Below are 14,971 nucleotides of genomic sequence, written 5' to 3'. Positions count from 1 at the left end.
AAAGGAGACCTGGGCCCTTACTGCCCCATTTCCTTTGTCTATGTGATTGCTGATTCGTTTGCGTCTGTGAGTGCTGACTGAGTGATTTTTTTTTTAAATGGGCCCCTCCACATAGCTTATGCCATTTTTTTCAATACTCTGTTTAGATTGTAAATCAACGAAGAAATATTTGCCTGTTGCCCAAGCTCCATGTACATCTTTTTATGAAAAAATACACAAGCATAGTGTGCACCTTGCCAGACTTTGAGATCATGAGATGCATGGCACAGCTGGCTCTTGATGATATTTAATTACCTTAATGTGATATATATTGTTTTAAAAGACCAGTGTTCATTCTTATAACTGAGCCCAGATGCAATGGGTTTTGGTGTTAAGAAAATGACGCACATACATGACTGGCTTATTTCTTTATTTGTACTGCATTGAATAGAAATCAGTAACAGTCCATGAACACCACTGCCCAAAAAAAAGGTTGATTTTAAAACAAAACAAAACTTTTCCTTTTTGCTCATTTAAGAATCCCCATATGGTTCCTTATTTTAAAAGAAACCTTAAATTTACACCTATTTAGAGTGTTTTCCCCCCTTTGTATTTTGTCTCCGCCTGCCCATCCTTTGCCAAATTCCACCCTGGGTCTCAATCCAAGAACCCAAGATAAAACTCGACACACTAAATGTGTTAAAGGCCTCTGACCACACATCTCTGTTTAAATGGCATTGCAACCTGTAGAAAAAAATGAAGGTTAAATATGGAGTAAGTTCCTGTAGTCCTACATTCCTGATCTTGGGCCTTGAATTCCCCTGGCACTTCTATACCTTTACCAAGTAGGATACAGCCTTACTGAAACCAAAAAAACCCAAACTGATTTATCTGGATGAAAGGAATTGTGTTTCAAAGAGCCTATACCTATGAACGGTAGTGAGCATGTCCCAAACCCAGTCCCCACAGCAGTGGTCCATTTTAATTCTCCATTCCAAGTCCAGATAATGAACATAGTCATCCTAGTATTCCAACCCACTGCAGGGTGCCTAGCAACTGAGCTGCAATTAACTTTACACAGCATTCCCACTGACATTACTAATCTCTGTGCCATACAGTGCTTTTTCTGGGTGATCCCAATTTATTACTGGCAAAGTTCCATCCCTGAAAGAGACTACTGGGATTGCACAGAAAGGTCCTCTCCTCTCCCCTCTCCTGCACTTAGGGCCAATCTTTCAAGGAGGGAAAACTTCCTTCAAACCCCAATGTTCCACTCAGTTCCAACTCCAAACCATGCAGTCTTAGCGTATGAGATGGACAACCCTTCCTAGCCCGAACCCGTTGGTCCCTAGCCCATGTTAACCATTGTACCAAGTAGGCCTTGCAAAGGCATCAATTAAAAATGGTTTGTGGGTCTGGAAAAATATTTCCTAACTGGTTGCCTGTAAAGCTCCCAATTGCTGCCATCCTGGGCAGCTGACATTCTATATACCTATATCTCCTTGCCCCTGGGTCCTCCATTCTATTCAGAGGAATTCCCTCTACAGCTAATTTTCATGATAGCAAAATAAGAACATGAGGAATTTATTAAAAACTCAAGTGGGGGGTGACTCTACCCAACGTCCTTTGCTCTTCATCCATGTGCTACGGAGAGAAGCTCAAGATGCCCCTTAGGGAAGTGCGTTTAGGGAGATTCTGGAAAATGCCTCCCCGACCCTTCCTGAAAGGGGAACCTTATTTTAACTTATTTTCTTAGCACTGTTAACATTTTATTGTTACAATTAAGCTCCTATAAATCACTGAACATTTTAGAGATGCTTTTAGTGGGGGAAAAAATCAATAAAATATAATACTACACTAATATGAAAAAAGTACAATCTGAACTAAATAAAAGAACAATCTAAATTTAAGACAAGACTGAATGTAATAGAAAGCTTGGGTTTCACAAAGGAAGGAATTCTCAGAGTAGAGCAGATACATAAAATATTTCCTGAGGCTGAAGGAAAGGAAAAAAAAAACCAGATTTTTACTTATTGGCGTTTCTATGAAGAGAGAATCTGAACTCCCTAGAGGAAAACAAGGTCAAAGACTACCCTAAGATGATTTTTAGCAAGAACTCTCTCAAGGCAGAGTACCTGTGCAATTTTCATTATTTATTTATCATTGCTGAAGGGTTTTGGTTCCATAATACTTGCCCACAATGCATTTGAAGGTTACTGGAAAGTCCTTTCTCTTTTGAACAAAATGGCTATTCACTAGACTACATGAAACATTAAAAGCATGAAGCACAGAAATGGGTTAGCTTTTGGTCTACTTGAAAATCCTGTGTTCCCCTCCTTCCCATGAAATATGCAGGAAATGTATGTGGATAAGGTTTTGATATGGTCAGACAAAGATAAATGTTCAACCTAACTTAAGATGAATATTTACAACTAAGCTCTTGTAAATTAATAAAGGGCTCTGAAGGCATCTTTACTGGGATGAGGGGATATCATCAGGTGAACAGTTAGAATTTTGGCTGCAGTACTGTGAAGTAAAGCTGAGTGGTAAGGATATGCATTCTGCTTTCAGGCAGGATACAAGGTCAAGTTATTCAGTAAAAGCCTAATCCAAAATCCACTGAGGTTAGTGCATAACTTTTCCTCTACTTCAATGGGCTTTAGGTGGAGAACTTATTTTTTTGGGGGGGGGTTAGGTGAAGAGGGGAGAGCAGGGTGGAGGGAGTAGCTACTAGATTAAAAATAACTATCAGGATTATCCTGCCACACGTGGCTATGAGGGTTTTCTCCACTTCACTGGAGCCAAGGGGCTGGGTAACAAAGTGTTCTCTAGTTTGCATCCAGGAACCAGGAAGGTTAGGCTCAGGTTATGTTCAACCCACTTTCCTACAAGGGACCACAGTGAAGATAGCAGCGGCAGAATCCACTTTCCCAGACCAAGTACAGAGGTTATGGGTTCGTCTCTTCCCTGAAGAGATGGAGATGCTTGAGAGCTTCATTCCTCTCCCTGCACATCAGGATAGTGAGAGGAGAGTCCTGAGGCCAAACAGCTGAATATTACAGGACTAATTCTTGCTACAACAGTTTAGGTTCAAATGTTGAATAACAACCATATCCATGTATTGAGCTATTGTGTGAAGATCATCCTTGATGAATAGTTCAATCCTGATGTTTGAACTCTGAATGAGGCATATTAAGATTTGTATAGGGATGTAGTAGAAAAACTTGTAATGTGATCCAAAGAAGAACTGTTAAGAGTAACTTAAGAAATACATATAGCTTTGCCATCGTACATTATCAGTTCCAATAAGAAAGCTCCTTAAAGTTGGACAGATAGGAATGTTCCTCTGAGTGCACTTTGAGCTTTATTTTCATTTTAAATAGCACCTATCATCCTCAAAGTTCCAAAAAGCTCTTGATAAACTTGATAGATAAAGCACCACTGAAATGCAGCCATCTCTTGGATACTGGGTAGCACGGCACACAGCAGAAGTTGGGGGGGGGGGGGGAGAAATTGGCAATGGGTGGTTGCAACCCATAGCCCAGATCCTCAGCTGTGGTTCAGGACCACACAGTGTACAGGAGGGAGGGGGCTTGAGGGTGAGTGGCAACTGGGGCATTTAAAGTTAACTTTCAGTCACTTTTGCAATCTCTTGATTCTGGGCTGACAGTGTACCAAGATATGCCCCTAAACTATCTTAAAGAAACTTTAGGGCTATTCTAAATTAACCCAGATGACTATACTTCCAAGGGCACCTGGGGATTGAGGCGCACTGAATTTATGATCCCCTTTCCTTTGGGCATATCACATCCCCTTACATCAGGTGCAAGGAGAGGGGCAACGAGGGAGGAATTACCTCACTCTGTACCACTGAAGTCTCTCTTTCTACAGGGGAAATCCTCTCATTGATGTCTGCACCTGCGGTGCAGTGCAAATCAGACTAATTGTGGCTAATTACATCACACAACTGTTAAGAAAAGAACAAGTGAAGAATATTATATCAAATCGAAACCACAAGATAACTTAGGTAGGCAGAAAGTAATTACCTAACCTGGAATTGAGACAGAACATCAGGCCTAAGACCTTTGCTCTTTTGGGCAATAGAATGAGATATTTAATTGTCATGAAACTGAAGGACATTAGCATTTATTTTTCTGTCTCATATTGGCACATGTTTTCTTAAGCTCTTCTCATCATCGCTTGGTCCAGTCTTCATTTTTATGACGGGTTCAGCTGTATCCATTGCTGACGTGGTCAAGCAACAAGTAAATTTCCCAGCATAGTTAACCCTGTAATATAGCATTTATGGCAATAAAATGCCCCTTTTCAGCAGGGGTTGGGAAGTTGATTCAGTGCTGACTCAGAGGAAAGAATGCCACCTGTTGAATCAAGATCAGAAGAAAAACTATCCATTATTTTGCTTTCTATACAGCTCTTCCTAAAGAAAATTTACAAAAAGATTTAATTCTTCATCTCCTCTGGGAAGTAAAAAATAAACAGGTGTTGCAAATTGTTTTTTTCTAAGGTGGGTTTTTTTTCCAAGATGGGTTTGATGGGGGAAAAAAGGTTGAAAAGATAAAAGAATCTAGACTATTGGTAACCTATCCTGACATCGCTGCAGTGTGATTCTGAACTTGTTTTCTTCTCCCATAGAAAAATAATGAAGAATTTCTTGTCCTATTCAGTCCTTAAGTAAAAAAATGTTTTTATTAATAAATAAGTTTCCTTGAGTAACAGGTACAGTTGTGTTTTTTAGGAAGTTGTGATCAAAAGTACAGTGGAGAGTTGTGAAACTGACAGAAGTAAATTTTCCTCCCAGATTGAAGAGTGGAGGCTAACTTGTGTTTGTTCCCAAGAAGAAGTATGAAATTACAAAATGCTGTGAGATGATGATGTTTCTTCTGAGATGCACATAAAACTGTCTTTGAACTCCATATTCAATGACATTCTAACATTAGAATGATCAGACTAACCAGTATTGCATAGTTCAGGAGCTTAGCAGCAGAGTTGGCTGGGAAATTTTCAATTAAACATTTTAAATTGGAAAATGCAGATTTATCAAATGTATATTTTGATGAATTTCTTGATGAGAAAAAATTCAAAATAGTCAGTGTTTCATTTCAGCATTTGCAAAATGACAATGCTTGGTTCTCTCTTCAAAATGATCTTTTGTTTCCTAATTTAAGCTAATTATATTGTTAAAATAAATTATAATGGTCAGAACTGAAACAATATTTTGATTGACCCAAACCAAAATTGGTTTTGGATTCTCATTTCACATGAGAATTTTACTGTGAAAATTGGCCCAATTAGAAGAGGAAAAATTAAAAAAAAATTCTATCTACTGTTGCTGCTGAACAATAGAAAAAACTTGGGATGGGAAGAATCCCATGCGAACCTTTACAAGAGGGCCCAGCACAAAAGTCTAAGACTGGACTTCTCTTTCCATCACCCTCATAAAAAGGCAGGTGGCCTAACTGGCTTTGTGAGAGAGTGCATGGCAAGCTGGCGTATAAATCTGTTTGAATAGACAAGGCCTCCGTCTGCTCTGCAGTGCTAATAGATGTAAAAAGCTGAACTTTTTTTGTCACTTCAGTCACTAGATGTGACTCTATACTTTCGGAGCCACGTTTTATAGAGTCACCATTCAGGGCTGGCACTTGAGAACCAGATTCTCAGGTGTAGCACAGGTGCTTTGCACTGCTGGGGGAATCCAGCCACAGATCCTGTGACCTCAGTGGGACTGCTCACATGTTTAAGGCTACGTCTTCACTGAAGGCAGCAAATTCGCTGCCGTCAGATCGATTTCTCTGAAATCGATGTACTAAGACCACCTTCTCAAGTGGCGTAGCACTGCATTGACGGGAACATGGTTCCCGTCGGCGCAGTGCAGTGAAGACGGCACGCAGAAGAGAAGCAGAGAAGTTGACGGGAGTTACGCAAGTTTTTTGCATAGCTTGCATAACTCCGGTCAACTGCCACCGAATCTCAGAGGTAAGTGTAGACAAGCCCTTAGTAAGGCACCTCCCTTGAAGAACCAGGGCCATTGACAGAATCCAAGCCCTTGGGAGATATTGATTGAAATTATTTTACTCACCTATAGTTATTAGTAAATTATAAACACACCAATCAGTTTCTAATATTTTAGACCAGTTCCTTCCATCCTTATTCAGTAAAGCAGGCATACAACAGATGTTTTCTGTTGAGACTCCTTGAAATGAAACATTTTATTTTGGCATTTGCTAAATGTTTTGATTTCTTTTTTCCATTCAGTCAAAACAATTTCTACCCAATTCTGTGAACAGTTTTGGGTCAACCATAACTGTATTTTTTTGGTTAAACTATTTGCCAAAATAATTTTTGCCAGCTCTATTATCATAGAATCATAGAGTTGGAAGGGACCTCAGGAGGTCATCTAGTCCAACCCCCTGCTCAGAGCAGGACTAACCTGAGCTAAATAATCCCAGCGAGGGTTTTGTCAACCCTCAGCTTAAAAACCTCTAAAGATGGAGATTCCACCACCTCCCTAGGTAACCCATTCCAGTGCTTCACCACCCTCCTAGTGAAAAACTTTTTCCTAATGTCCAACCTAGACCTCCCCCCTGCAACTTGAGACCGTTGCTCCTTGTTCTGTCATCTGCCACCACTGAGAACAGCCTAGCTCCATCCTCCCTGGAACCCCCTTTCAGGTAGTTAAAGGCTGCTATCAAATCCCCCCTCATTCTTCTCTTCTGTAGACTGAACAAGCCTAGTTCCCTCAGCCTCTCCTCATAAGTCTTGTGCTCCAGCCCCCTAATCATTTTTGTTGCCCTCCACTGGACTCTTTCTAACTTCTCCACATACTTGTTGTAGTGGGGGGCCCAAAACTGGACACAATACTCCAAATGCGGCCTCACCAATGCTGAACAGAGGGGAATGATCACTGAAATCCTTATTTAATCCTTTCTCAGACAAACTTTACACTGATGATAATGGGAGTTTTGCCTGTATAAGGACTTCAGGATTTAGTTCCTTATGATTACAAACTTTCTATAAAATAAAAACCTTCATTATAATAATGTCAAACTAGTGTACTCTTTGTGGTATACTTTGAATTTATATCAAATATATATGTAGTATTACATCAATGCCTTTTTATTAAAATGTATGTTCTGAGGGTTAACAACTAAGGACTCAAATTACATGCATCTCACTGAAATGTCATGAATTTAAGAGACAATAAGAAAAATTAATGTAGCCTTATGAAATGCTATATTTTAGGTTTGCAGTGGCTCTTGCAAACCTCTTTGTGGTGTGTTTGCAATACACCACCTCTTCCACAGTATCTGCTGCTACACCTTTTAAGAGAATGTGACATGAATTTTTTTAATGTTCCCAACCATGAGGCTATGGCCCTGCTGCTTTTACAGACCCTCTCCCCCAGCCACATGCTTTTTGGGTGGCTACTACTTACAGAAGCAGTAAAAAGTAGCAGAGAAACAAGGTGTACCCAATATATCCCTATAAATAAATAAGTAACTTTAATATTATCAGTCCTTTTCCTTTCTGAAAATCCGGTGTTTGCCTCAAGTATTTTTTTAGCAAACACTGGCCAAGGAAATGTCAATTATTTTCATCCTTCATATTAGAAAATGTTCTTATTGGAGACCTGGGATAAGTGATGGACCCTTACATTTTCAGAGCATATATCCTGGAGTTCTAGTTCCATGACTTCTATTGATATTAGGAGTCACGCATCTGAAATTATACATATTTTTAACAGTCAATTACTATTGATGGAAACAACCTAAGAACTAAGATTATTACTTCATTCTATAAATGCTTATGCAGAATTTTTTCAAAAGTATGTTTTAAAACGTAGAAGCATGGAATATGAATGAAAGCTCCATATTGTTAAAATAAACAAGGCTTTAGTGGGTCCTTCTGCAAAGACAATCTATCTGCTATGACAGGGAGAAAATAGGATTAGTGTTGATTACCTCATATCTGAAACAACTTCAAAGTCCATGTACAGTAGCTAGCAGATCTCCCAGATCAGTGCCTTCCCTTAGGGCAGTTTGACAGAACTTAGAAATTCCTATCAGCACTTTTAGAATAATCGGACATTCTTAAAAAAACATGCTAAAGAAGGGCAGAAAGGTTGTATTTCCCTAAGAAAGAATCAGATGACTATTTGAAGCTTGGGATATTAAAGGCTCATTAGACCGAATAAAAAAAAAATCAAGTTTTTGAAATTTAATGATAACATCCACATTTCTTTTAGTGCCTTTCAACCCAATCTCAAGTATCACCTCTGGATTTTTTTTTTTCTTTTTGTCCTCTCTGTTCTCATGTCAAAGTCACCCTTTAGTTTGGGCCAAAACTGTCCCATATTCCAATCCTGATGACCGACAGAAAATCCACATGAAATAATAGATTAATTTCATGGTTAAGAGATAGGGCTTCTCAACAGGACTGACAAGAAAAAAAGAATTCTGTTTTGCAAAAAGCTGAAATTTTGGAATTTTTCATTTTGCAGCAGAATGAAACAGATTCTGAAATTTTCTAGGAAAAAATGAGAGTGAGAATCTATACCCCAGAAGTTAGGGCACTCACTTGGGATGTGGAGGATCCTGTTCTACTTGATTTGGTCTAGAACCTGGGTCTTCCACATCCCAGATCAATATCCTAATCTTAGGAACATTGTATACTCTGGAGTGGGTCACTCTGTCCAGAAATTCCATTCTGGATCTACGAACATTTCCTAATTAAAGTTCCATTATACATTTCTATAAATACTTTTTTGTTCTTGTTTTCTGACAAGACTGCATTTTCTGACACACAGACATTTTATGGAAAAAATCCTGACTAGTTCTAAATCTGTTCTTAACTTTGCTATTAACTAGTCATACTATTGTGATTGTGTAATACCTTAACAAATATTAAGTATAACGACTTAGGCAAGTATTACTACTTTACAGATGGGGATAATAAAATGACTAAGAGATTAAGAGATTTGTCCAAAGTGACAAGACTTTCAGAAACAGGATTATAACAGCCCTGGCCTATCAACTGCTAGGCCTATGCCTAAACTAATAGATCATAGTACTTTCCATTAACTTCACACAACCTTTCTGAATGTCAGTTTCCTGATCTGAATAATATTTATCTGCCAGCCTACTTCGGGCAGCGGACATCAAACTCTGTACACTTTCACATTTTGGATATGGTAAATATATCCCCATTTTACAATTAAGGAGATGCAGGTTCAGAAAAAAATTGGTATGGTCATCCAGAAGATTAGCCATAGGGCTGGAAATCAAAGTGCTCTCTAACTAACTATTGATAGTGGCATTGACATGGATGGTAAGAACAGGTGAGTTTCCAAGCAGTAGGTTATGATAACTGGCCCTACAAATTGACCGTAATTGTAAGATCAACAGTAAAAAAACAAAACAGAAAGTGCATAGTGTCACAATAAGATATAACAACAAATGTTAATAAGAAAAAGTACGAGACTCTGGATTTTCTTCATCCTAATCCTGAGAGACGTTCTGACCAGACTGGGCTGCAAAGAGGGAGCCAGATGACATCCCACATCCACCAGCCCCAGCTGAATCCCAAACACCAGCTGGGGTGTAAGACTTTTCCTTTTCCTTACCCACCTTATTTCTTCTCTTCCCTATTCCTCTTTTTCCTTTTATCTAATAAATCTGGCCTACCTGGCCAAGACTGCATATTTTGCAACACTACTGCAAGCCTGAGACTCAAAAGGCAGTTAAATGCAATGCCTTAAATAGCCTGATGCTGGTATAGGTTTACCAGGTCTCGGAGTGGCTAATGTGTTGTGCCTGTCTTTTTTTTGTAATAGTGAGTTTGCAAGTGACCAGAGACAGAAGCTGCATTTTTCTATCTTTACTATTCTTTTCTCTCCCTTTTTGTGTGTTTGTCTTGATTTGTTGTCTTGGAAACAGAATCAGACTTTAACAACAGCAGCAGCTTCAGCCTAACAAACTTCTTCTCTTTTCCACAAAAAGACAGCTATTACCATCTTTAATATGATTTATTAGACTGTCCAGTAAGGTGTGTGTGGGGTGAGAGGTTCCTTCTGAAAACTGTCTCCAGCTAAAGGGAACAAGGGATGTTTTTTAAATAAAGCCTTATTTAATGCTTTACATTTGAAATATTTAACTGTTTTCCTTTCTTTTCTGTATCTTTTAAAAGGTTAAAAGGACGTTTAGGGGATATGTTTGCCCTGGTGTTAAGCAGGCTGAGATCTCTCTATATGTTGTTCTAAACCTTGTTTAAAACTGTTTAATGTCAGGCAACAAATGGGTTATGTTAACGCCTTTGGCTTTTGGGCTTCATGTATTCCATCTAAAATTAATACAACAGCAGAAATCTCTTCCTATAGTGTTTTTGCTAAGACTTTGTTTTAATTTTAAAAAAAATCTGTGCTCAGATAAATGATCAGTTTTCATATGCTTGAAATGAAATATTTAAATTGTAACTTTCAAAAGTTTTATAGCCACTTCAACTTAGTTATAAAAAAAATATTCCATTTGGAAAGGTCAATAGCCAAGAGCTAAGAGAAACTGGAGTCCCAAATGCATTTGAATGAGAATGTTGACATTCTTGCTGTAATGTTGGCTAAATGTATGGCTTTGTTTTTCTTTTCTGTCTTAATGAAAGAGGAAAAATGTTGTTTAAGAATTCTGTTTTTATCTTGAGAAATTTATTAGATGTTGCTTTATTTGTTTTTCTGTGGACCAGTCATTTGTTTTGATGTTTTTAGCTTAAAATATTTTGCCAGGCTGTGAACCCTTATGTTAATGATATTTGAACCTCTGACTTCAGAATTAGACAAAAGATTATTTCTGGCACTGCGTGAAATTCACCCTTCATCAGCACAAAATCTAGGTAAATGGAGGGATTGAGGGGACAAAATTAAAGCCCCAGTTTTTGGCCAGAGTGCAGAGTAGCTCCATACATCCTCTGTGGCTGCTATTCCAGAGCATGTGTAACCTCTGCACTCCTCTTATTTTGCGGGGCTTTGAACATAGGAAAAACATACTGTTATGTCTGGGCTGTTGTATAACAAAGTTACAGCACAGGAATACTGAGACCCCCTTGATCTGGCAAAGAAATCTGGAGTATAGTTCCGTGCCAAAAGCATGTTTTGTTCCCTGCCACTATGGCTCACATTTATTTGCCCACTGCGTCTTTCACCTAAACTCTCCCCTGATAAGTGTAATGCATTTTATTTACAGAAGACATTTTTGAAAAAGGCTTGATCCAAAGCCTATTGAAAACTAAAGAAATAGTCCCATTTACTTCAGTGGGGTTTAGACTAGGTCCTAATTCTCTCCTCTGGATACTTCTTCACCCACTTCAGGCCCTTTGCAGTTCACTGTGGGTCCCTTGGTAACACCAGCAGCAAAACTAAAATCTGGTTGTCAAGGGAACCAAGACTAGCAACAATACAAAAATGTGTGATTGAAACACTAGCTTTTAAAGGACACAGGTTTTTATTGGTAAATACTAATAAGTACCAGATTTAAATATATGAAAAAGCTAAGCATAATTAAGAGCATGTAATGATTCCTTCTGTAAATTGTCATTGATTGCTCTGATTATAATCTCCTATGATTAATGATGCATTATGCAAAATGAAGCACACATTTATTAATTCTTGTACAAATACATAAGCAAGCAATGACATGCAAATTTTCACTGAATCAGTTATGACTTCTGACCAGTTGTATGTGGAGATGTTTGTCCAAGAGTGCAGTCCATTAATTTCAGTTCCATTAACCTGTTTCTCCTCTCTCTCCCCCGTTCCCCACCCATTCACCTGGCCTGTGCTAGACAATCCAATGAAGAACTAGACAGGCTGTAAAGCAAGACTTCATGGGGGGAAAAATATTTCAAACTTCCCAAACTTCCTCACATACAGTAAGACCAAATACTTCCCACCTATTAATCTAAACCCCGTTTGTAAATGGCTATGGTTAACGTCAATGCATAACTGAATGTGATTAGAGGTGCATAAAGGGCAGTGCTTTAAATTACTAATGGATTTCCAAAGGAGCATGAGAAAAGGAGGTAATGTGATAACTGTGATGCAAAATGACAACTAGCACTATTCTATAATTTTTTCTGCCTTTTGAATAACATCAGCCACAAATTAAATTTAATCACACATGAAATGGCTCTCTTCTGATCATTTGCATATCTTAAGGCATATCTATTATGACAGTTAAAAGGACATTTCACGGCAGTTCTGAGCTGCCCCTCAGTTCATCTAGTCCTCTCCGCTTATGTCAGCTCTCCTCTCTTCCCCACTAAAAGTCACTCCCTGCGTTGTTCTCCCATAGCCCCACTTTCTCACATAACTGTGAAACTCCTGCTTATGGGATCCCTCCCACTGATGTAAATACTGTGTTACCGTGACTCAAGAACATCGCCTTCCTGAGTGACTTTGAGCCTATAGTCTATTTTACTGAGGTTAACGCAGTGTGAGTGCAGACACTGCATTACTTCTGTTGATCCTAACAGTCTTCCAGCAGTTATCCCACAATACCCATTGTCTGCTTTAGTTACAGTTGTCAACTCCACTGCCCAGGGGTCAGGCAGACTGGAAGGCATTTGCCCGTGAAAATCCCCGTGAATTTTTTAAATGGCTTTTTCTGATTGTCTATCTTGGCAAGCACACCCGGCAGCTCTCCGTTATTGTGTGTAGTTGACCAGGCCAACTACTTCCTCCAGACATACTTTGGCATGGCGTAGACAAGAAATATTGGATCTCTTGGGCCTGAGGGCAGAAGAGGCTGTGCAGGAACCAGCTATGGACCACCTGTAGAAACATGGACATCTACGAGCAGATGGTACGGGAGACACAGGAGAAAGGGTGCGACAATAATCTGCAGCAGTGCCATGAGAAAGCAAAAGAACTGTGGCAGGCATATCATGAGGCCAATAGTTAATTGAGTGGTGAGCTGCAGACCTCCTTACCATACTTGGCAGAGATCCCACCATTACCCTGCAGACCACTGTGAATAGCTCTGAGGAGTCTGCATCCAGACCCCTGGCATGAACAGTGAGGATAAGGAGGTGGTGGAAGAGGCAGCTTGGAGACATGCAACTGGGGATGGTCTGTCTTTGTCGTGAGCCAGGACCTGCTTGCAATTTCACTGCAGACTAGTCAGTCCTGATAGTTGAGCACAAGTGAGTCTATTGCAGGGGAAGGAATTTTGGATAAGTGTCTCTGTTTCCCCTTTCAGTAAGGTACTTAAGGCACCCCAAACTTAGGAGGACACAGCTACTGACATTTCATTGATTTACTTGTACTGAACAGGTAGCAATACAACAGAGAGGGAGAGTAGTTGTGAGGTTTTTTTTCAGTCCCCTGTAGAGTTAGGCGGGGGTGGTGGGGAGGCCTGCACAGTTGCATGACAATGGCCCCCACACTGGAATTTCCCATTGGGTGGTGGCAATCTGACATTACATGTTTCCACAGTGTGATTGCCCCTTGCTTCTCCACCGTCAATGCAGTTCTCATTCTGGTAACCCTGCATTGGAGGGCTGGGGGAGAGTTCAGCATGCAGATCCAGGAATGTAGCCGAACACATCCAAAAGTTAAGCAGTGGCTGCAGATCATCCTAAACCTGAATTATGATGTGATCCCACCAGTCCTATGCTTGCAATGCTCATGACAATAGTCCAGCACTGTGTAGGCTCCATGCTTCTATCAGAGATGGTGTACAGTGGAGATAGTTGCAGACTGAGAAGTTGACCACTTGCTCCCAGTCACCTTTGCGTGCCTTGTCTCTGCCCCGCCCCCCCACCCATGCATCACCAAAACTTCACAAAAGACAGTGCACTGGACATTGACGGGTTTCCCACTGGGATAGCTATCCATGGTGCACTACACTCTGCATCAACACAAGCATGAGAGTAAATGAAGTGCCTATGCAAGAACCCAAATATGCATATGTGCTTTATTCTGATGTAAATTATGTCTGCAAAAAAATTTTAATTAGACCTGGCCCTACTCTGGTGTAATTCCTGAAGCCTACAGGAAAAGGGCTTTCCTATAGATGATGATAAAAATTATGCATTAGTCTGACTCCAGCAGATTGCAAAAATCAGAAGGATTCTACCCACCAATTGGCTTCCTCTTGCTCTTAAGTCCATGTTATGACTATTTAGAAACAAAGGAAATTCCCATACAAAAACATGGTTTATGTGATGTTAAGGTTACAGGCATGTATCGGTGTTTTGATTACATATTACCTTTAAAAATGTTAGATTTTTTTTTTAAAAAAGCCTGAAACATTAGAAAACCAAGGAAGATACAGCTGAATTTATACTACTTAAACTGGGTATGCATTTCTAAGTTGTCCAGCTTAACTCACATTCTTTGAGGTTAACAATAAGCTGCAGAGAGAACCATTGGACCTACTCTTTTCAGGTAAAAGGGCACTGCCAGTAACAGGTGTCAAAAGAGGAGGTTTTGAAGCATAAATAAAATAGCAATGTCACCATGATGAAATGCTCTTTAAAAATGAGTAGGCTGAGCTGCTAACAAAAATGGTTCCTATCATTAAATTAAACTAATAAAACAGAACACTGAAGAGCACCTATGGTTGTAGCTAATTGTAAAAGAGGTACTAAAAGAATTGCAGGGAATTCCTGGAAACTGCAGACTAGTTATTTTACGATTAGGTACGTTTGGTTGAAATATTTCTTAAAGATAGAGTTTAAAAAAAAAGCCTGATTGAACACAGTATGACGAGGACACAATTTCTTGGCAAGCCATGCAGTAAACACTTAACAGATTCTTTGGATGCTTACCCCACTCCTTCAGCACAAATCTTCCTTTCCTCCAAGTTACTTCTGATATTGACTTTGTACCTGGTGCATTTTATGTAGTATTTTATGGTAATTGGACTAATAAGTTTAAAAAAAACAACTTTTAAATGTTTGTATCTCTCTCTATTTATTTTTAGTG

Source organism: Emydura macquarii, unplaced genomic scaffold (genome assembly GCF_026122565.2).
Source record: "Emydura macquarii macquarii isolate MOO-44397 ecotype Brisbane River unplaced genomic scaffold, CSIRO-AGI_Emac_v2 contig_2171, whole genome shotgun sequence".
Taxonomy (NCBI): domain Eukaryota; kingdom Metazoa; phylum Chordata; order Testudines; family Chelidae; genus Emydura; species Emydura macquarii.
The sequence above is the reverse complement of the archived record's forward strand: the minus strand, read 5'-3'. Positions refer to the sequence as shown.